This window comes from Scyliorhinus torazame, chromosome 3, assembly GCF_047496885.1.
Source record: "Scyliorhinus torazame isolate Kashiwa2021f chromosome 3, sScyTor2.1, whole genome shotgun sequence".
NCBI lineage: Eukaryota > Metazoa > Chordata > Chondrichthyes > Carcharhiniformes > Scyliorhinidae > Scyliorhinus > Scyliorhinus torazame.
The window spans coordinates 266,288,313-266,310,881 of record NC_092709.1 but is presented as its reverse complement, the minus strand read 5'-3'; the positions used below and the strand labels follow the sequence as shown (position 1 = coordinate 266,310,881).

General features: G+C 49.8%; 1 long non-coding RNA gene across 1 annotated transcript in view; it reads right to left on the bottom strand.

Annotated features, from left to right (window-relative positions):
* The window catches only part of LOC140409103 (uncharacterized), a 70,125-nt gene that overhangs the window by 2,004 nt on the left and 45,552 nt on the right, over window positions 1–22,569 (bottom strand). Inside the window, exon 2 of the long non-coding RNA XR_011940280.1 lies at window positions 6,418–6,558. This is a non-coding gene — a long non-coding RNA (uncharacterized lncRNA). The remainder of the gene's footprint in view (window positions 1–6,417; window positions 6,559–22,569) is intronic.

Here is a 22,569-nt window from a genome sequence, read left to right as displayed (position 1 = left end):
TAGGCGGTGTCTCTTTCTCATCATCTGGACACCTCAGGGTTCTGTACCAAACAGCATTGTAAAAGGATTACCGAAACGAGAGTCAGAATCTGAACCATCACCATCTCTTGGTTGCCAGACTCGTGTCTGCCGTTTTTGTGCCGTCGCCGCGTGGGCCGTCGTAGGATCCGAATCGTCATGTCTTACCAGTCTACAAGAGTTGTCGAGGTGCCAAAGGGGGGGTTTGTTTGTCGTGAGGGGTAGGGGCAGTGGCAGTGAAGGGCAAGTTACTGTCGTCGGGCGGTGGCTGTGGCGGTGGCTGTGGAAGGGGAGGGAGGGGGGGCGAAGATATCCTTGTCATGGTTCCGGGACCTGGGGTGACTGGGGGCAGAGCGAACGTACCATTGGTCAGGGATAGCAATCAATTTGGGGAGGCTGTCGCAGTCGTCGGAATCAAGCTCAAGGTGGAAGTCTGTACCTGTGGGCAGAGACAAGGTCAGGTCTGTGGGCATGGACCTGCTGGCATGGCTGGGGGAGGGTCAGACTAGGTTGTCAATAGGCGGGGCGGATTTGTCTCCTATTGCCAGAGAGATGTGGTGGGAGTGGCTATATTGGGTTCCATAGACTTTGAGTTGGTTGATGTGGAACCGACCAGTTTTGCCATTGGGGTACGTTATCTTGTATACTGAGGGGCTCACTTTGACCGAGATGCAGTAGGGTCCTGCAAATTTGGGGGAGAGGAAAGAACTGGGGTTGCAAAGGGAAACCATTACTTGCTGACCGACTGTGTACTCTACGGGGTGGACGATTTTGTCAAAGCAGGCTTTACTCTGCTTCCTTCTAGCGCCTAGTCGGACAGCTGCAGCGAGCTGTGCTGCTTTAATATTCTCTGCAACTTGTTGGACTGCTTTTTCATGGATGAGGGCGGTGACAGTGGGGCTTGCCAAATCGAGACCTAATAAATATTCAATTCCCTTCATGGGTCGTCCAGCCATGAGAGTGTGGGGGGTGAAACCTGTGGAACTGGAAACGGTGTTCCGAATAAACATGAGGGCGAATGGAAGGACTGTGTCCCACGTGGTATTATTCTGTTGCACCATTTTTCTAATGGTCGCTTTTAAAGTGTGATTCATTCGTTCAACAATGCCACTGGATTGAGGGTGATATGCTATGTGAAATTTTTGCATGACTCTGCCGGTGAAGTGGCAACCTTGGCATGACTCAAAGCTGCGAGGGAGACCCCAGCATGTAAATATCTGTTGGGTCAAAATCTTAGCGGTGGCCTTGGCTGTGTTTGTCCATGAGGGAAATGCTTCTACCCATTTAGTAAAGGTGTCGATTACAACTAGCACATACTTGAAACCATTTCTGCAAGGGGGGAGGGGCCAATGTAGTCGAGTTGCAAGTTTGTCCAAGGGCCATTAACAGGCCGGGTGTGACGTAATTGGCCTTTCTTTGTGTACCATTCGGGATTGTCTTTAGCACAGATAAGATAATATCTAGGCAGCACGGTAACATTGTGGATAACACAATCGCTTCACAGCTCTAGGGTCTCAGGTTCGATTCCGGCTTGGGTCACTGTCTGTGCGGAGTCTGCACATCCTCCCCGTGTGTGCGTGGGTTTTCTCCGGGTGCTCCGGTTTCCTCCCACAGTCCAAAGATGTGCAGGTTAGGTGAATTGGCCATGATAAATTGCCCTTAGTGTCCAAAATTGCCCTTAGTGTTGGGTGGGGTTACTGGGTTATGGGGATAGGGTGGAGGTGTTGACCTTGGGTAGGGTGCTCTTTCCAAGAGCCGGTGCAGACTCGATGGGCCGAATGGCCTCCTTCTGCACTGTAAATTCTATGATTCTATGATAATTTGGCCAAAACCCGATTTAAAATGGCTAACCGAAAAGGCTGATGGGAAAAGCAGCCAACAGGACACAAACGGACAGCTGCAGACAGAATAGCATATTCGGCTCTGGGGAAGTCGGCCCAGATCGATACTCAAGACTATTAGCAGCACATCAACCCAGACATCTGCAGTTTAATCGGCTATCCCCAGGAATATTTGCAACATATTAGCAATTGAATGCCGGGCCAGACCTGTCGGCGCCTGCAGTGGCCGAAACAAAGACAGGTGAACAACCACCCCCCGATCGAGGAATCGCTCCATTATTGGAGCATATCGAACCCAGTGATTGGGAACAAGTCCAATCACTTGGGACTCAGGGTCAAGGGCCGCCCCAAGAGGCGGGAAGCCCCTGGGCCCTATAAAGTGAGGGGCCAAGTTCAGATCTCTCTCTCTCTCCCTTCTTCTCCTGCTCGCCACCTTCGCAAGAACATCGACCAGAAACTGTAAGTTTGACTCCAGCGATCGCTACCCGATAGAGACTCCTAGCCATCGACCCGTATCAGCCTTTGAATCCCGCGGGCCAGATTCAATCCGATTCAATAAGCCATTTGTTTCCCTGACCTGGTGGGCCCTTCCTAAAGTTAAGTATTGGTCAGTAGTGGTAGGTTTTGATATAGATAGTAGGATTATTGTGGAAGCATTTATTGTTGTACATAATAAATGACCGTTGATTTCAATCTTACTAAGCGGTGTGTTGACTTATTAATCATAACTCGAGCTTGAACCACGTGGCGGTATCAGAAAGATACCTGGCGACTCGTGAGCAAAGGTGACATAATTAGAGCTAATAAAACTAAGGCTAATAAGAGCAACATTAGGGAGGGCTATGTCGTGAAGAATAAGTAAAAGATCCCAAGCCACAAAAGCGGTAGGGCTTTCTGAAGCCAGCTGAACAAGAAATTGCAACAGTAATTGCAAATTTGCTCCATCAAGGGGCTTTATGAACAATAGCTTCCACGAATCACTCACCGATTTGGCCCATTCGGAAGCTCTTGGCTTTTTACTATACTCTATAGAGAACTTAATAAGATAGCCCCCTTAACCGCACCAACTGTTGCAATTATCCCCAGAGTAATGATGAAACAAAGCCCTCGGGCAAGATCCTTTACAGTTTTGGATGTTAGCAATGGATTCTGGTCTATTCCACTGAAGAGGCAGTGTCAGTACAAATTTGCCTTTACATTCCAGGACCAACAGTGCACTTGGATATGCCTACATCAAGGGTTCCACAATTCGTCCTCAATATTTCATCAAAGGTTGGCACAAGGCCTAACCAGATTCTCAAGACCAAGATGCCTAGTACTGTATGTAGATGATTTGCTTCTTCAGACAGACACTAGGGAGGAGCATTTGCAATTGCTTGGCGGATTATTGAACCTTTTAAACAAATTGGGATTAAAAGTGAACCCCAAGAAGGCCCAGATCATGAAATCACAGGTCACCTACCTGGGAACAACCATTACATATGGAAAATGAGAACTATGGAAAAGCAGAATAAAAGCCAAATTGCCATTGCCAACTAATTTGAAATCACTCAGATCATTTTTAGGCCTGATAGGTTACTGTGGAAATCACATTGATGGATTTGCTACCAAAGCTGCTCCCCTATCAGACTTATTAAAGAAAAACAGCCGCTGGGAATGGAAAGAACAACATACTCAAGCCATACTCGAGCTAAAGCAAGCTCTAGCGAAGGAAACAGCCCTACAGGTCTCTGACCCTGAACTACCTTTTGTGCTAGGAGACGCAGCCATTGAAAGCATCATTTCAGCAGTCTTACTGCAGGAACGGTATGGGAGATTGGGACCTATTGCCTCTGTATTTAGGTTACTTACTCCTGTGGAAAAAGGCTTTACAGTCTGTGAAAGACTAGCAGTATTTTGGGCTGTGCAGCACTTCGCATACAGAATTGGATTTAATCCATTTACCATTCTTATAGAACACACCCCTCTCCAATTGTTATTGGATGGAAGAATAAAAGATGGTACAGTGAGCCAACATCGCATTGCCCGCTGGACTCTCATGCTCCAGTTACAGGACATAGCTATAAAAAGAACCAAAACACCCACCCTCTTAGCAGACAATTTGAATTATCGTGGCGAGCCACATGAGTGCTAAATTTTGACAACAAACGATCCCAAGGGCCCCTTTGTGCCAAAACAAAATGGGGGAGGTGGCAAAGCAAAATCTATCCACCAAAAAAGCACTCAAACAAATGGCAAAACAGCAGAGGAAGAGAAAGGTAAGGGTCCGAAGGATACCCAAACCCATAAATTAAAGATATTTGTAGATGGCTCCTCCATGGTGGAGGATGGCGTCCGTAAAACAGGGTGTGACATCTATGTTGGAGATTCAAAAGGCAATGTTATACATGAATTAGCACTTAAACTGCCTATGAGCGCACAAGCAGCTGCACTGGCAGCTGCAGCTTACGTTGTAAGTTTCCACCAAGATTTTCCAACCCCAGCAGGCATCCATTCAGACAGTATATACGTGTTCTACAGCCTAACAGATTTCTTACCCTTGTGGGAAGCCAGCAGCTTCATATCTGTGGATCGTAAACCTTTGCCCTCTGCCCCACATCTTAAATACATCTTATCACTAGCCCAAGGCCAAGAGTATGGTGTCATTAAAGTAAAGGCCCATCACAGGTCTTCCCCTGCTGGTAACGTAAGAGCAGATGAGTTAGCAAAACAGGCTGCCCAAGACGGGATCCCATGGCAACCCCCTACTCTCAAACAGACAGAACAAATTGGTGCAGTAGCCACTAACCAAATCAAGATCGAAGATCTTGAAGCAGCTCAAGGGGAAGATAAAGAGATGACCTCAATCAAAGAAGGCGATGTGCCTGACTCCTACAGGAATTGGAAAAATAAATTAGAAATTAAGAACGGCCTGGGAATAAAAGAAGGACGGTACCTGGTACCTACCCAAGATAGAAACCAAATAATTTACCAGTGTCATGAGGCACGGACATCAAGGAATTGACACACCCACTGACAGAATTAGAAACTTATGTTGGTGGCCAAATTATGCCAAAGATGTGAAAGATTATATAGAAAATTGTATAGTGTGTCCACAAAACAATCCAGATCATTATGCAAAGAAAGGGGAATTAAGGTACACACAACCCATGGAAGGACCATGGACAGATTTACAGATTGATTATGTAGGACCTTTGCAACCCTGCAAAGTGGGGTACATATACATCCTAGTGGTTCTCGACACAATTAGCAAATGGGTAGAAGCCCTCCCCACCAGAATAAATACAGCCAAGATCAGAGCCGATATCGTGGTACAGCAGGTGTTTAACCATTGGAGCTTGCCCCGTAGTATTGAATCTGACGAGGGTATTCACTTTGCAGGTCAAATGCAGAACGTAACGGCACTGTTCAGAATCAATCAGAAGTTGCATATAGCCTATCACCCACAAACCAGCAAGCTAGGGGAAAGAATGAACAGAATCCCTAAAAGCAATGATTCGGAAAACAGTACAGCAAAATAAGTCAACATGGAACGTGGTGCTACCCTTATGGTGATATGCCTGTGCATAGATCTGTATATAGTTAGCAATGCGACCTCCAACCAGTGATGGCGATAGATATCTATCACATTACTCAAGACACCCGCCAGTTGGTTCTAAGCCGTACAAGAAGATAGTCGCACTTAGAGTAGCTCCAGAAGAATTCATTGAATTAATTTAGTAGCCATCATCTGTATTAGTTTGTTAGTTATCTTTCCACATGTTTGTTAACAAATCATCTTTATAGTTAAACAGCTATATGATCTATGTACATTATTACAATGGTTAGATCACAGAACACAACATGGTACCAAGCATTCAGGACACTAAAAGATAACAATGGGGCGAAATAGGCTGAAGAATGAAAAGAGAAGTTTCTTCCACCAATCTGGTGAACTATGGCCATCTGCAACTGATGGTTACCCAAAAAGCAGGTGAATCTTTGGATAACTTTGTAGCCGACTTGCAGTTGAAGGCGCAGTCTTGCAGTTTTAGTACTCTGAAATTGTCGATGATCAGCGATCAGATAGTGTTTGAGATATCGAATGATAAAGTATGTGAAAGGTTATTACGGGAAGAAGACCTCAAATTAGAAAATGCTGTCAAGATCTGCCATGCAAGTGAGCTAGCTGCACAGCAGATCGGTACGCACAACCTGAACTATTTTGGTGCCGATCTAGAAGAAGATGTGAGCACCATCAGCACTGTGATGCAGTTCATAAAAAGCGTGGTCTCAGTGTAGGTGGCCATTTTAAGCGGCCGACCAGGTCCGCCATCTTATGCCAGCCATGCCACAATCATCATGGCCCACAGCAATGTCCAGCATTTTGGAAAGTAGGTTCCAAGTGTGGCCATACAAATTATTTTGCGAGGCAATGTTTTTTGCATCCTTCAGTGGACCAAACTGGGCCAGTCAACACAGTTGATGAGATGTCCCTTGAAGAACAGTTTTTCATTGATCTGATTTCAACCAAGGACACAATGAGTCCGACTATGAAAAGTGAAGAAGTCTTACTGACCATTGTGACAATAGTGATGCTGAAGCTGATACCATCGAAGACAGATGGAGAATTCCAGTGATGCTGAATGACACATTGATAAAATTCAAGCTCGACACGGGAGTGAGGGCCAACCTCCTCAGTCTGTCCGATTTGCATGGGCTATGGGTTAAACCAAAAGTCATCAATTAAATGAGCCCACAATCAGACTACCATGGGGATGACATTGAGACGCTGGGTGTATGTGAACTCTAAGCACGGGTGCACAACAGAAGTCACATCGTACCATTTTCCATTGTGGACATGGAACGCGAGTCCATCATAGGAGCGGATGCGTGTGAGGCCCTGAACCTAGTTGAATGGCTGTACATTCCAGGCAGCGCTGTGATGGAGGATCATTGCGACGGGCAACAAAATATAATGGTGCTGTTATCCGATGAGATACAAGCAAAAGTTAAAGTGGAGGACGACAAACCAGATGAAGAGATGCCTGCTTGGTGCCAAGGTCAAGGCTCTGAACAAACACAGGACATCCTGACGGGGCAGGGTGAACAGCCAGAGGTCATAGTATAGATAAAGCACTTGAGGAATACAAGGAAAGTAGAAAAGAGCTCAAGCAGGGAGTTAGGAGGGCAAAAAGGGGTCACGGAATGTCCTTGGGAGTCAGGATTAAGGAGAATCCCAAGGCATTTTATACATACATTAGGAACAAGAGGGTAGCTAGAGAAAGAGTTGGTTCACTCAAGGACAAAGATGGGAAATTATGTGTAGTACCAGAGGACGTAGATGAGGTCCTTAATGAGTATTTTGGATCGGTATTCACAAAGGAGAGGGACACGTTGATTGGTGGTGTCTCAGAGGGATGTGTAAAAACTTTAGAACAGGTCGTTATTATGAGGGAGGACGTGTTAGGTGTGTTAAAAGGCATTAAGGTAGACACATCCCCAGGGTCAGGTGGCATCTATCCCAGATTTCTGAGGGAGACAAGAGATGGAATCGCTGGGCCTCTGACAGAAATCTTTGTGTTCTCATTGGCCACGGGTGAGATCCTAGAGGATTGGAGGAGAGCCAATGTTGTACCGTTATTTAAGAAGGGTTGCAAGGATAATCTGAGTAATTATAGGCCAGTGAGCTGGATGTCAGTGATAGTGAAATTGTTGGAAAATATTCTCAGAGATAGGATCTGTGCACATTTAGAAGTAAATGGTCATATTAGCGACAGACAGCATGATTTTGTATGAGGGAGGTCATGTCTCACTAATTTCATTGAATTTATTGAGGAGGTGACAAAAATGATTAACGAGGGAAGGGCTGTGGATGTTATCTACATGGACTTTAGTAAAGCATTTGATAAGGTCCCTCATGACAGGCTGGTGCAAAAGATTAGATCACATGGGGTCAGGGGTGAACTAGCTGGGTGGATCCAGAACTTGCTTGTCCATAGAAGACAGACGGTAGCAGTGGGAGGGTGTTTTTCCGAATGGAGGTCTGTAACTAGTGGTGTTCCGCAGGGATCAGTACTGGGACCTCTGCTCTTTGTAATATATATACAAATGACTTGGACGAAAACATAGCGGGTCTGATTAGCAAGTTTGCGGATGATACTAAGATTACAGGAGTTGCGGATAGTGATGAGATGGCAGATGGAATTTAACCTGGACAAATGCAAGGTGATGCATCTTGGTAGATCCAATTCAGGTGAGAGCTATACAATAAATGGCAGAACCATCAGGAGCATAGAGTCACAGAGAGATCTTGGGGTGCAGGTTCACAGATCCTTAAAAGTGGCAGTACATGTGGAAATGGTGGTAAAGAAAGCATATGGCATGCTTGCCTTCATAGGATGGGGTATTGAGTATAAAAGCTTGAGAATTATGTTACAATTATATAGAACGTTGGTGAGGCCACATTTGGAACACTGTGTCCAATTCTGGTCACCGCACTACCAGAAGGATGTGGAGGCTTTGGAAAGAGTACAGAAAAGGTTTACCAGAATGTTGTCTGGTGTGGAGGGTAATAGCTAAGAGGAGAGATTGAATAAACTGGGATTGTTCTACCTAGAGAGACGGAGGCTGAGGGGCGACCTGATAGAAGTTTATAAAATTATTAGGGGTACAGATAGGGTGAACAGTTGGAGGATTTTTCTCAGGGCGGAAATGACAATTACAAGAGGGCACAAGTCCAAGGTGAGGGGGGAGATGTTCAGTGGAGATGTGCGGGGAAAATCTTTACAGAGGGTGGTGGTGGCCTGGAATGCACTGCCACGTGAGGTGGTTGAGGCAGATACGTTAGCAACCTTTAAGACTTATCTGGATAGGCACATGAACAGACGGGGTATAGAAGGATACAGGCCGTTGGTCCAGATAGGACACATGATCGGCACAGGCTTAGAGGGCCGAAGGGCCTGTTCCTGTGCTGTATTGTACTTTGTTCTTCATTCTTTGTACAAATAGGTACTAACAACATAGGCATGAAGAGTTATGAGGTCCTGCAGAAGGAGTTCAGGGAGTTAGGTAGTAAGCTAAAAAGCAGGATCTCTAGGGTCACAATCTCAGGATTACTCCCTACGCCACATACCAGTGAGACTAGAAATAGGAGGCAGTGCAGCTAAACACGTGGCTAAACTAGTGATGCAGGAGGAAGGGTTTCAGATTTCTGAACCATTGGGATCTCTTCCAGGGCATGTGGGACCTGTACAAAAAGGACGGGTTGCATCTAAACTGGAGGGGGCACCAATATCCTAGCTGGGAGATTTACTAGAGTCACTTGGGTGGATTTAAACTAGCATGGCGGGGGGGAGGGGGCGGGGATGAAACCAGAGCGTTAGCTTAGAAGGTGTAACAACTGACGGGGAAATAGAGAACAAAAATAAGAGAACAACATCACCCTCAGGCAGAGCAAAAAAGGTGACAAGTGTGAGAAGGGAGGTGGTCAATGCAGGACTGAGGGTGTTGTACCTTAATGAGCGCAGTATAATAATGATAATCGCTTATTGTCACAAGTTACTGTGAAAAGCCCCTAGTCACCTTCAATGAAGTTACTGTGAAAAGCCCCCAGTCACCACATTCCGGCGCCAGTTCGGGAAGGCCGGTACGGGAATTGAACCCGTGCTGCTGGCCTTGTTCTGCATTACAAACCAGCTGTTTAGCCCACTGTGCTAAACCTGCCCTTACGTAACAAAGTAAATGAGTTTGTTGCGCACATTGAAATTGGCCGGTACGATGTTGTGGGCATCACAGAGACGTGGCTGCACAGGGATCAGGCCTGGGATCTAAATATACAAGGATATATGTCCTATCGAAAGGACAGGCAGATGGGTGAAGGGGGTGGGGGGTGCATTGCGAGTAAGGAATGAAGTTAAATCGATAGCAAGGAGCGATATAGGATCAAAAGGCATAGAATCTCTGTGGGTAGAGTTGAGGAATCGCAAAGGTAAAAAGACCCTGATGGGAGTTATGTTCAGGCCCCCAGTAGTAGTCAGGATGAGGGACAAAAAATAAATCAGGAGATAGAAAAGGCAGATAAAAAAGGCAATATTATAATAAACATGAGTGACTTCAGTATGCAGGTGGACTGGGAAAATCAGGCTGGTAGTGGATCCCAAGAAAAGGAATTTGTGGAATGTCTAAGAGATGTTTTTTTGGAGCAGCTTGTGACAGAGCCCACCAGGGAACAGACAATTCTGGATTTGGTGATGTATAATGAGGCAGACTTGATTAGGGAACTTAAGGTGAAGGAACCCTTAGGGAGCAGTGACCACCATAGGATAGAATTTACCCTGCAATTTGGGAGGCAGAAGCTGGAATCAGATGTAACGGTATTACAATTAAATAAGGGTAACTACAAAGACATGAGGGAGGAGCTGGCCAGAGTTGATTGGAAAAGTAGCCCAGCAGGGAAGACAGTGGATCGGCAATAGCAGGTGTTTTTGGGGGTTATTCGGGAGGGACAACAGAAATTCATTCAAAGGAGGAGGAAACATGCTGAGGAAAGGACAAGGCAACCATGGCTGACAAGGGAAGTCAAGGACAGTGTCGTGTTATGTAATTTGGAATAACACAAGCTGCCACTTGATGCAGTTTTGAATAAAAGATGCTCCAGACTTTGAAGTGAGTTCAATGTGTTTTACTGAACTTTTAGCACAGTTCTGAATGAGTTCAACTCTCTGCTAATCTAAATGTAGTAACTCAGTCGAACTGAAGCCTTGCTTTAAGCCACGTGCTGGGGTGTGATGCTGAGGATACACCCTGTCTCACTCTGTAGATGTTGGTCTGTGGAAAGAGTCGGGGTGTGAGTGCCTCATCCCTTTTATAGTGAGATACCACCCCTAAGTGTCCTGACTGCTCATTGTCGTGTCCTATTCTATGTGTTCATTAGCTGCATGTTTGCATATCATGACATCTGCCCTTTTTTTTTGTTGGCGTATGTGATTGTATTTACATGTGAATGAGTCTGTCTAACGTGACTGACGGAGGACAACAGAACAGAGCAAACAAAACAAATGTTCACAAGTCCAGTCTCTGAGGCTTGCGTCTGATCCTGGTCGACCGGCAGAGAGGTGGCGGAGGGGATGATGGCGCCTTGACAGGCGGGATGGAAGCCTTACTGGTGGAAATGGAGGAGAAAGTGGTTGCGGGCAGGCAACTTTCTGCAGTGCCCATCGATCCCTTCGCACGATGGAGCCATCATCCATACGTACAACATAAGAGCGGGGCGCGGCCTGTCGAACAATGACAGCCGGGGCAGACCACCCACCATCCGGTATCTTGATCCAGACAGTGTCTGCCAGGGATAGCATGGCCAGATTGGTGGCATGGGCATCATAGTCCTGCTTTTGACGGTCTCTGAGGTGCTGCATCTTCTGCAGCACCGGGAGGTGATCAAAGTTGGGCAGGTGTATGGCTGGGAGCGTCGTCCGCAGGTCCCTGGTCATCAGGAGTTGAGCCGGCGACATGCCAGTGGACAATGGAGTCGCCCGGTACGCGAGCAGTGCAAGGTGTATGTCGGAAGTAGAGTCCGCGGCCTTGCAGATGAGCTGTTTCACAATGTGCACCCCTTTCTCGACTTTTCCATTGGACTACGGATAGTGCGGACTGGAGGTGACATGCTGGAAATTGTATGACCTGGCAAACGTGGACCATTCTCGACTGGTAAAGCTCGGGCCATTGTCGCTCATGACGGTGATTGGGATGCCATGCCTTGAGAACGTCTTCTTACAGGCTTTGATGACGGTCCGAGAGGTGAGGTCCGGGAGCTTCAGCACCTCAGGGTAATTAGAGAAATAGTCAATGATCAATATGTAGTCGCGACCATTCGCATGAAAGAGGTCGATGCCAACCTTGGACCACGGAGAGGTCACTATGTCATGCTGCTGGAGTGTCTCCTTGCTTTGCGCTGGCTGGAACCGCTGACAGGCAGCACAGTTCAGGACCATGTTCGTGATGTCCTGGCTGATGCCGGGCCAGTAGACAGCTTGCCGGGCTCTGCGTCTGCACTTCTCGACGTCCAGGTGTCCCTCATGAATCTGGCGCAGCACCAAGCTCTGGAGGCTGAGCTGAATGACAATCCTGTCCAGCTTGAGGAGGATACCATCAATCACCGTCAGGTCATCCTTCACATTCTAAAATTGTGGGCACTGCCCTTTCTGCCAGCCATTGGTGAGGTTGTGGATGACGCGCTGCAAGAGGGGGTCCTTGGCTGTCTCATCACGGATGAGAACTACCTTCTCATCTGTCGCCGGGAGAGTGCTAGCACACAGCTGCACCTGCAATTCGATGTGCTGGATGATCTCCAGCGGCTCACTGGGTGAGGTGACGGAGTGGGACAATGCATCAGCGATGATGAGCTCCTTGCCAAGTGTGTACACCAAGTTGAAGTCATACCTCCTAAGTTTAAGCAGGATTCTCTGCAACCGAGGCGTCATGGCGTTCAGGTCCTTGTGGATGATGTGGACCAGAGGCCTATGATCCGTCACGACAGTGAATGTCGGCAGGCCGTAGACATAATCATGAAATTTGAGGATGCCGGTGAGAAGACCCAAGCACTCCTTCTCAATCTGTGCATATCTGGTTTCAGTGGGCGTCATCGCCCTTGATGAGTAGGCTACTGGTGCCCAGGATGATGTGTCATCTCGTTGAAGAAACACCGCACCGATGCCATCCTGGCTCGCATCTGTGGATAACTTTGTCTCCCGGTCCGGGTCGAAGAATGCCAGGACTGGTGCAGCGATGAGCTTGGCTTCCAGCTCCAGCCACTCTGTCTGGTGTGCCGTCTTCCACTCAAAGGCAGTTGACTTTTTCACCAGGTTGCATAGGGCCATGGTGTGTGTGGCCATATTTGGAATGAACTTGCCCAGAAAATTGACCATACCCAAGAAGCGCAGCACCGCCTTTTTGTCCTCAGGGACCTTCATCGCCTCGATGGTCTTGATTATGTCTGTGTCCGGGTGCACACCATGCTGTGAGATCTGGTCGCCCATGAACTTGAGCTTCGATGTGCCGTAACAACATTTGGGCCTGTTTAACTTCAGGCCGTTGGCATGTACACGGCGGATACCTTCTGGAGACAGGACACATGTTCTTCAGGGGTCGTGGACCATATGATGATGTCGTCCACATACACACGAACCCCTTCAATGCCTTCTATCATCTGCTCCATGATGCGATGGAATATCTCCGATGCTGAGATGATGCCAAATGGCATGCGATTGTAGCAGTATCTGCCAAAAGGCGTGTTGAAGGTGCAGAGCCTTCTGCTGGACTCTTCCAGCTGGATTTGCCAAAATCCCTGCGATGCATCCAATTTGGTGAAGAAGCGTGCGTGTGCCATCTCACTCGTCAGTTCCTCCCGCTTCGGGATGGGGTAGTGTTCCCGCATGATATTCTTATTGAGATCCTTGGGATCAATGCAGGTGCGCAGGTCCCCCGAAGGCTTCTTTACGCACTCCATCGAGCTGACCCAGTCAGTCGGTTTTGCCTTTTTGCTGAAGATCCTTGAGCTGTGCCTTCAGGCGCTCTCTCAGTGGAGCAGGGACTCGTCGTGGTGCGTGGACCACTGGCTTGGCATCAGGTCGCAGCAGAATCTTGTATCGATACGGCAGCATGCCCATCCCGTTAAACACATCTGGATACTGGGCGAGGATGTCGTCCATGCTGACCTGAAGATCCACATGAGAGGATGCCGTGGTGTAAACCCTTTGAATGAGGTTCAGCTGCTTGCAGGCGTGCGCACCTAGTAGGGATGCCCTGTCCGGCTTAACCATTTCAAAGCGTAACCGTGCTTGTGTGTGTCGGTTGGATACGTGTAGATGGCAGGATCCCAGTGCCGTGATGGCATTCCCGTTGTAATCCAGGAGCTTGCAGGCAGCTGGAAGCTCTGTGGGGGGCTTCTTAATGTATCTGAAGTCTGCCTGTGAGAGGAGGTTGGCAGAGACACCTGTGTCCAGCTTGAACTGGATGGGGCAGTGGTTGACCTTCATCACTGCTCGCCATTCGTCCTCGGAATCCACAGCTAGAACCGATTGGACTTGCGATGGGTCTGATGTGGCATATTCACACATTGTAATAATGCCCACATGGTAGGCGTTGTCCAGGCATTCAGCATCTGGATCCGTTGCACTGCCGGGATCAGAATCCTGTAGGCATTGTTGCACACTCCGGGTGCGCTGTCATCGGAATTGGGAGTGCTGGCTCCTGACTGATGGTGCAGATCTGTACAGGGCTGCATAGTGGCTTGGCTTCCCGCAGTTTAAACAGCGTCTGCCTCTTGCAGGGCAGTGTTTCTTTAAATGGGCGGTGCCACAATTCGAACACATCATGACGTCAGCGTCCTGACGCTCCATGCGCCGTTGCACATGCACAGTGCGGTTCTCAGACGTCTGCACCTGCGCAGGGCGGGTTTTGGCCGCTTTGTTATCTCGTTCGCATCGCGCATGCGTCGGGCCACAGGAAGAACGCGCAAAATGGCCACTTTCGTCAATGTTGAGGCACTGCATCCGGGAGATGGCCTGCACACTCTCCGCCTCGTGGGAGGCTAGTTTATCATTTTCTGCCATTTTGTACTGGGAATAGCGATGTTTCAATCGTGACTGGCAGGGTCACATGCTTGATCTTCAGTAACTGCTCTCTCAGAGGATCAGCGTGAACTCCAAAAACGATTTGGTCTCTGATCATGGAGTCAGTGATATCACCGAAGGTGCAGGATTGCGCTCGCAGTCTAAGGTTAGTTAAATATGAGTTAAAGGATTCGACTTTACCTTACAATTGCTGCTTGAATATGTAGCGCTCGAAGATTTTGTTGGTGTTCACCTGACAGTGGCTGTCAAACTTGTCCAGGATGGTCTGAAACTTTGTCTTGTCCTGGTCTTCGGCGAAGTGAAAGGAGTTGAATATTTCCAAAGCGTGATCATCCGCTGTGGTGAGGAAAAGAGCTATCCTCCGTGCATCAGACGCACCATTGAGGTCTGATGCTTCGACGTAAAGCTGAAATTTCTGCTTGAATGTCCGCCAGTTGGCACTGAGATTGCTGAAGGTCTTGAGCTGGTGAGGAGCCGGAATCTTTTCCATTGTGCCGGTATACACTCGCTGGTCGTCAAGGATTTTGCTGAGTTGAACTAACTAGATTGAACCCCACACCTGGTTCCATGTTGTGTTATGTAATTTGGAATAACACAAGCTGCCACTTGATGCAGTTTTGAGTAAAAGATGCTCCAGACTTTGAAGTGAGTTCAATGTGTTTTATTGAACTATTAGCACAGTTCTCAATGAGTTCAACTCTCTGCTAATCTAAATGTAGTTCTCAGTCTAACTGAACCAGCCTTGCTCTAAGCCATGTGCTGGGGTGTAATGCTGAGGACACACCCTGTCTCACTCTGTAGATGTTGGTCTGTGGAAAGAGCCGGGGTGTGAGTGCCTCATCCCTTTTATAGTGAGATACCACCCCTGAGTGTCCTGACTGCTCATTGGTCATGTCTTATTCTATGTGTTCATTAGCTGCATGTTTGCATATCATGACAGACAGCATAAAAGCAAAGCAAAAATCATACAAAGTGACGCGAATTAGTGGGAAGCCAGAGGATTGGGAAGCATTTAAAAGCGAGCAGAGGACAACTAAAAAAAGCAATAAGGGGGGAGAAGATGAAATATGAGTGCAAGCCAGCTAGTAATATAAAAGAAGATAGGTGCCAGCACGGTGGCGCAGTGGTTAGCACTGCTGCCTCACAGCGCCAAGGTCCCAGGTTCAATCCCGGCCCTGGGTCTCTGTCCATGTAGAGTTTGCGCATTCTCCCCGTGTTTGTGTGGGTTTCGTACCCACAACCCAAAGATGTGCAGATAGATGGATTGGCCATGCTAAGTTGCCCCTTAATTGGAAAAAATGGGGTGGGATTCTCCAAGCCAACGTGCCGAAAACGCGCTCGGCGTGGGGAGGAGAATGCGCATCAGACCCGCGATCGGGTCAGACGCCTACCCGCGATTCTCCGGGGACCGGGGACACACGTATGCATGCGGTCGACACGGCACCGGGTGGGGGCCATTGAAAGAGGCCTCCGCAGAGATTCTCTGCCGGCAACTGGCCGAGTTCCCGCTGGCGTAGTTCACACATGGTTCCACCCGGCGGGCACTCGGAGTGGCTGCTGCAGACACAGTCCGCGGCCGCCCTGGTGGGGGGCGGGGGGCTCCGTCACCGGGGGGGCCTCCAGGCCGTCCGGGCTCGCGATCGGGGGCCACCGATCGGCGGGTGCATGCTATATGGGGGGGGGCCTATATTGTGGGGGCAGGCCCACTGTGTGGGTCCGCCATATTGCACGGGGTGGCCACTGCGCGCATACGTGGACCCACATCCGGAATTGCAGGGCCCCGTATCAGAGCTGCGTGGCCTACTCCAGGGCTCTGCTAGCCTCCTTCAAAATGGAGAATCACTCAGAACTTTCTAGAAAAAAGTCCAGAGTGATTCGTGCCCGTTTTCCCACGGGTGTGGGGACATAGCTCCATTATCAGAGAAATCTGCCCATGAATTGGGTACTCTAAATTTTAAAAAAATGAAAGAAGATAGGAAAAGTTTTTAAAATTTATAATAGATAAAAGAAGCAAATAAAATAATAATAATTAATAATCATCTATATTATCGTCACATATAGGCTTACATTAAGATTGCAATGAAGTTACTGTGAAAAGCCCGTAGTCGCCACACTCCGATGGCTGTTTGGGTACACAGAGGGAAAATTCAGAATGTCCAATTCACCTAACAAGCACGTCTTATGGACATTGGACATTGGACGACTGGAAAATGTGGCTGGAGAAGTAATAATAGGAAACAAGGAAATGGCAGAGGAACTTAATAGTTACTTGTAGCGCACAATGACTTATGAGAGACGAGAAGTGATGAAGTCGATCCAGGCTTTATTAAGCGATGCTTGTCCCCAGCAGCTCAGCAACAGACTGAAGCTGCGGGGAGAAGCTCGGGTTCTTATGCTCCGCCTTCAGGGCGGAGCCAGGAGTCAGCAGCCAACCAGGACCCGGGATCAGTCCCACATGACCCCTAATACATACCACCACATTCACCCCTTGTTAAAAAGGAACCCGGCGGGGTGGTGGTTCGCATGGTGGTAGGGGTTTACAAGGCTGGCCCTCGAAGGAAAATTTCGGACAGTGTTACTACAGTTTTAGCCCTACACTGGGCTATGTACAAGTTTGTGAGAACTATTTACAATATTAGCAAAAAATATTTTTTTGTTACAACAACATTCTTGGTGTCACGTGGATTCCACGAGTCGAGCGGGCGGTCTGGTCTTCCTCGTCGATCGCCTCAGCCCCGGTGATGGTGCAGGTGCTTGCTCAGACGTTGTCGTCTCCGGGAGCGTTTCGGTGTTTGTTCCTGTGCGGGCACAGGAGGAGGACCGATCCCCCCGGGAAGGGCGCGGTCGCGGGGTGCGCCGGTGGCAGGGAGGGGATGATCGGTGTCGGGGGTGTGTGTGTGTTGCCGGCGGGCGCCAGGTCCCGCAGGGAGACCGTGTCCTGTCGGCCGTCGGGGTACGGAAGGCGTACTGCGGGTTCGCGTGGAGAAGGTGAACCCTCTCGACCAAGGGGTCCGATTTGTGCGCCCGCACATGTTTCCGGAGCAAGATGGGTCCTGGGGCCGTCAGCCAGGTCGGCAGCGACGTTCCGGAGGAGGACTTCCTGGGGAAGACAAGGAGGCGCTCATGAGGCGTTTGGTTAGTGGTGGTACACAGCAGCGACAGGATGGAGTAGAGAGCGTCCTGGAGGACCTACTGCCACCCGGAAACTGGACCGTAGGGCCAGTAGGACGGTCTTCCAGACCGTGCCATTCTCCCTCTCTACTTGCCCGTTCCCCCGGGGGTTGTAGCTGGTCATCCTGCTCGAGGCTATGCCCTTGCTGAGCAGGAACTGGCGCAGCTCGTCACTTATGATGGAGGACCCCCTGTCGCTATGGATATACGCGGGGCAACCGAACAGTGTGACTATGGTGCCAAGGGCTTTAATGACTGTGGCCGCTGTTATGTCGGGGCAGGGGATGGCGAAGGGATAACGAGAGTACTCGTCCACCACGTTCAGGAAGTATGCGTTGCGGTCGGTGGAGGGGAGGGGCCCTTTGAAATCCAAACTGAGGCGTTCAAAGGGGCGGGAAGCCTTGATCAGGTGCGCTCTATCCGGCCTGAAAAAGTGCGGTTTGCACTCTGCGCAGATGTGGCAGTTCCTGGTGACTGTACGGACCTCCTCCACAGAGTAGGGGAGGTTGTGGGACTTTACGAAATGGTAGAATCGAGTGACCCCCGGGTGGCAGAGGTCCTCGTGGAGGGCTTGGAGGCGGTCTATTTGTGCATTGGCACATGTGCCGCGGGATAGGGCATCGGACGGCTCGTTCAGCTTTCCGGGACGATACAAGATCTCATAGTTGAAGGTGGAGAGCTCGATCCTCCACCTTAAGATCTTGTCATTTTTAATTTTGCCCCGCTGTGCATTATCGAACATGAAGGCTACCGACCGTTGGTCGGTGAGGAGAGTGAATCTCCTGCCGGCCAGGTAATGCCTCCAATGTCGCACAGCTTCCACTATGGCTTGGGCTTCCTTTTCCACTGAGGAGTGGCGGATTTCTGAGGCGTGGAGGGTCCGGGAGAAAAAGGCCACGGGTCTGCCCGCTTGGTTAAGGGTGGCCGCCAGAGCTACGTCGGATGCATCGCTCTTGACCTGGAAGGGGAGGGACTCGTCGATGGCGTGCATCGTGGCCTTTACAATGTCTGCTTTGATGCGGCTGAAGGCCTGGCGGGCCTCCATCGACAGGGGGAAGGTAGTGGTCTGTATTAACGGGCAGGCCTTGTCTGCATACTGGGGGACCCACTGGGCGTAATATGAAAAAAAACCCAGGCAACGTTTCAGGGCTTTGGAGCAGTGGGGGAGGGGAAATTCCATGAGGGGGCGCATGCGTTCGGGGTCGAGGCCTATTATCCCATTGCGCACTACGTATCCCAGGATGGCCAACCGGTTTGTGCTAAAAACGCACTTTTCCTCGTTATATGTGAGGTTCAGGGCGTTAGCGGTCTGGAGGAACTTTTGGAGGTTGGCGTCGTGGTCCTGCTGATTGTGGCCATAGATGGTTACGTTGTCGAGATACGGGAACGTGGCCTGCAACCCGTGCTGGTCAACCATTTGGTCCATCTCCCGTTGGAAGACCGAGACCCCGTTTGTGACACCAAATGGGACCCTTAGGAAGTGGTATAGATGCCCATCTGCCTCGAAGGCGGTATACTTGCGGTCACCTGGGCGGATGGGGAGCTGGTGGTAGGCGGACTTGAGGTCCACGGTGGAGAAGACTTTATACTGGGTAATCCGATTGACCATGTCGGATATGCGGGGGAGTGGGTACGCATCTAGCTGCGTGTACCTGTTGATGGTCTGACTATAGTCTACGACCATCCTTTGCTTCTCCCCGGTCTTTACTACTACCACCTGGGCTCTCCAGGGACTATTTCTGGCCTGGATTATGCCTTCCTTCAGCAACCGCTGGACTTCAGACCGAATAAATATCCGGTCCTGGGCGCTGTACCGTCTGCTCCTAGTGGCGACGGGTTTGCAATGCAATCCGGGGTGAGGTTTGCAAACAAGGACGGCGGTTCAACCTTGAGAGTTGCGAGGCCGCAGATAGCGAGTGGGGGTATTGGGCCGCCGAATTGGAATGTTAGGCTCTGCAAGTTACACTGGAAATCTAATCCCAGTAATGTGGGCGTGCAGAGTTGGGGAAGGACGTAGAGCCTGTAGTTCTTAAACTCCCTCCCTTGCACCGTTAGGTTCGCGATGCAGAACCCTTTGATCTCTACGGAGTGGGATCCTGCAGCTAGGGAAATCTTTTGCGTGCTTGGATGGATGGTCAGAAAACAGCGTCTTACCGTGTCTGGGTGAATAAAACTTTCAGTGCTCCCGGAGTCGATCAGGCATGGCGTCTCGTATCCGTTGACCAGCACCGTTGTTGTCGTCGTCTGGAGCGTCCGGGGCCGTGATTGACCCAGTGTCACCGAAGCCAGTCGTGGTAGTAGTGTCGCGGCATCTTCTTCGGACCCCGTGGAGCCATCGATGCTGGGGTCCTTTGTTGTCAACCAAGATGGTGGCGTCCATGAATCGCACGCGGCCGGGGGTGGACAAAATGGCCGCCCCCATGGATCGCACGTGGTCGGGGTGGACAAAATGGCCACCCCCATGAATCGCACGTGGCTGGGGGTCACAAGATGGCGGCGCCCATCCTCCCCTCGTGGTGCCCGGGACCCAAAATGGCGGCGCCCGTGGGTCGCACATGGGGCGCTGGGGGGGGGTTGGGGAGCATTTGGGATGTGCTGGGCTCGTTCTTCTCCGGGGGTTGCGGCGACCCCCCGGGACCGGCATACTGCCGTGTAATGGCCCTTCTTGCCGCAGCTTTTACAAATAGCTGCGCGGGCCGGGCAGCGCTGCCGGGGGTGTTTCGCTTGTCCGCAGAAATAGCAGCGGGCCCCCCCGGGATGGTCTGGCGCTTTAACCGCGCAAGCTTGCGAGTGGGTGGGGGGGGGTTTGTCACGACGGGGGTCCACGGAGCCCAAGGGGCTGCCGCGCGGCCGGGGCCGTAGGCGCGGGTGTTTTGCGAGGCCACATCTAGGGAAGCTGCAAGGGTCCGTGCCTCTGAGAGTCCTAGCGACTCTCTTTCTAGAAGTCTTTGGCGGATTTGGGGAGAGTTCATACCTGCCACAAATGCATCGCGAATTAGCAGGTCCGTGTGTTCGATCGCGTTCACCGGCGGGCAGCTGTAGCCCCGTCCCAAAATTAGCAGCGCGGCGTAGAATTCCTCTAGCGATTCTCCGGGACTTTGCCGTCTCGTCGCGAGTTGGTGGCGCGTGTAGACCTGGTTAACGGGCCGATCGTAGATGCTCTTCAGCAATGCGAGCGCCATTGGGAAATCCTCTGCGTCTTCTATGAGAGGGTAAATTTCCGGGCTTACCCTCGAATGCAGGACCTGCATTTTCTGGTCTTCTGTGATCCGGCCGGGGGCCGTTCGGAGGTAGCCTTCAAAGCATGCTTGCCAGTGTTTGAATACTGCTGCCGAGTTCGCTGCGTGGGGGCTGATCCGCAGGCATTCCGGGGCGATCCAGAGCTCCATAGTCTTTTAAGCTTGCTTAATAAATTGTAGCGCACAATGGCTTACGAGAGACGAGAAGTGATGAAGTCGATCCAGGCTTTATTAAGCGATGCTTGGCCCCAGCAGCTCAGCAACAGAATGAAACTGCGGGGAGAAGCTCGGGTTCTTATACTCCGCCTTCAGGGCGGAGCCAGGAGTCGGCAGCCAACCAGGACCCGGGATCTGTCAGCCAATAGCATCGCGGCTTCACAGTCCCACATGATCCCTAATACATACCACCACATTACTTTGCATCAGTCTTCACATTGGAAGACACCAGTGGGATGCCAGAGTTCCAGGAGAATCAGGTGGCACAGGTTAGTGTAGTGGCCATCACTAAGGAGAAAGTTCTGGGAAACGTAAAGGTCTGAAGGTGGATAAATACCCGGCCGGATGGACTACATCATAGGGCACTAAAAGAAATAGCTGAGGAAATTGTGGAGGCATTGGTGGTGATCTTTCAGGAATCACTGGAGGCAGGAAGGATCCCAGAAGACTGGAAAGTGGCTAATATAACACCATTGTTTAGGAAGGGAGGGAGGCAGAAGACGGAAAATTATCAGCCGGTTAGCCTGACTTCAGTCATTGGTAAGATTTTAGAGTCCATTATTAAAGATGAGATCGCAGAGTACTTGGAAGTGCATGATAAAATAGGACTGAGTCAGCACGGCTTTGTCAAGTGGAGGTCATGTCTGACAAATTTGTTAGAGTTCTTTGAGGAGGTAACAAGGAAGTTAGACAAAGAAGAACCGGTGGACGTGATGTATTTAGATTTCCAGAAGGCCTTCGACAAGGTGCCACATAGGAGACTGTTAAATAAGTTAAAAGCCCATGGTGTTAAGGGCAAGATCCTGGCATGGATAAAGGATTGGCTGACTGGCAGAAGGCAGAGAGTGGCGATAAAGGAGTATTTTTCACGATGGCAGCTGGTGACTAGTGGTGTGCCTCGGGGGTCTGTGCTGGGACCACAACTTTTCACAATATACGTTAATGATCTGGAAGAAGGAACTGAAGGCATTGTTGCTAAGTTTGCAGATGAAACAAAGATCTGTAGAGGGACAGGTAGAGGAAACAGGGGGGGGGGGCTGCAGAAGGACTTGGACAGGCTAGGAGAGTGGGCAAAGAAGTGGCAGATGGAATACAATGTGGGAAAGTGTGAGGTTATGCACTTTGGCAGGAGGAAGTGAGGCTTAGACTATTTTCTAAATGGGGAAATGCTTCAGAAATCAGAAGCACAAAGGGACTTCGGAGTCCTTGTTCACGATTGGAGTTGGAGCTTAGTCCAAAGATGTGTAGGTTAGGTGGATTGGCCATGATAAATTGCCCTTAGTGTCCAAAATTGCTCTTAGTGTTGGGTGGGGTTACTGGGTTATGGAGATAGGGTGGAGGTCTTGACCTTGGGTAGGGTGCTCTTTCCAAGAGACGGTGCAGACTCGATGGGCCGAATGGCCTCCTAGTGCACTGTAAATTCTATGATCTATGATCTATGATTCTCTTAAGGTTAACGTGCAGGTTCAGTCG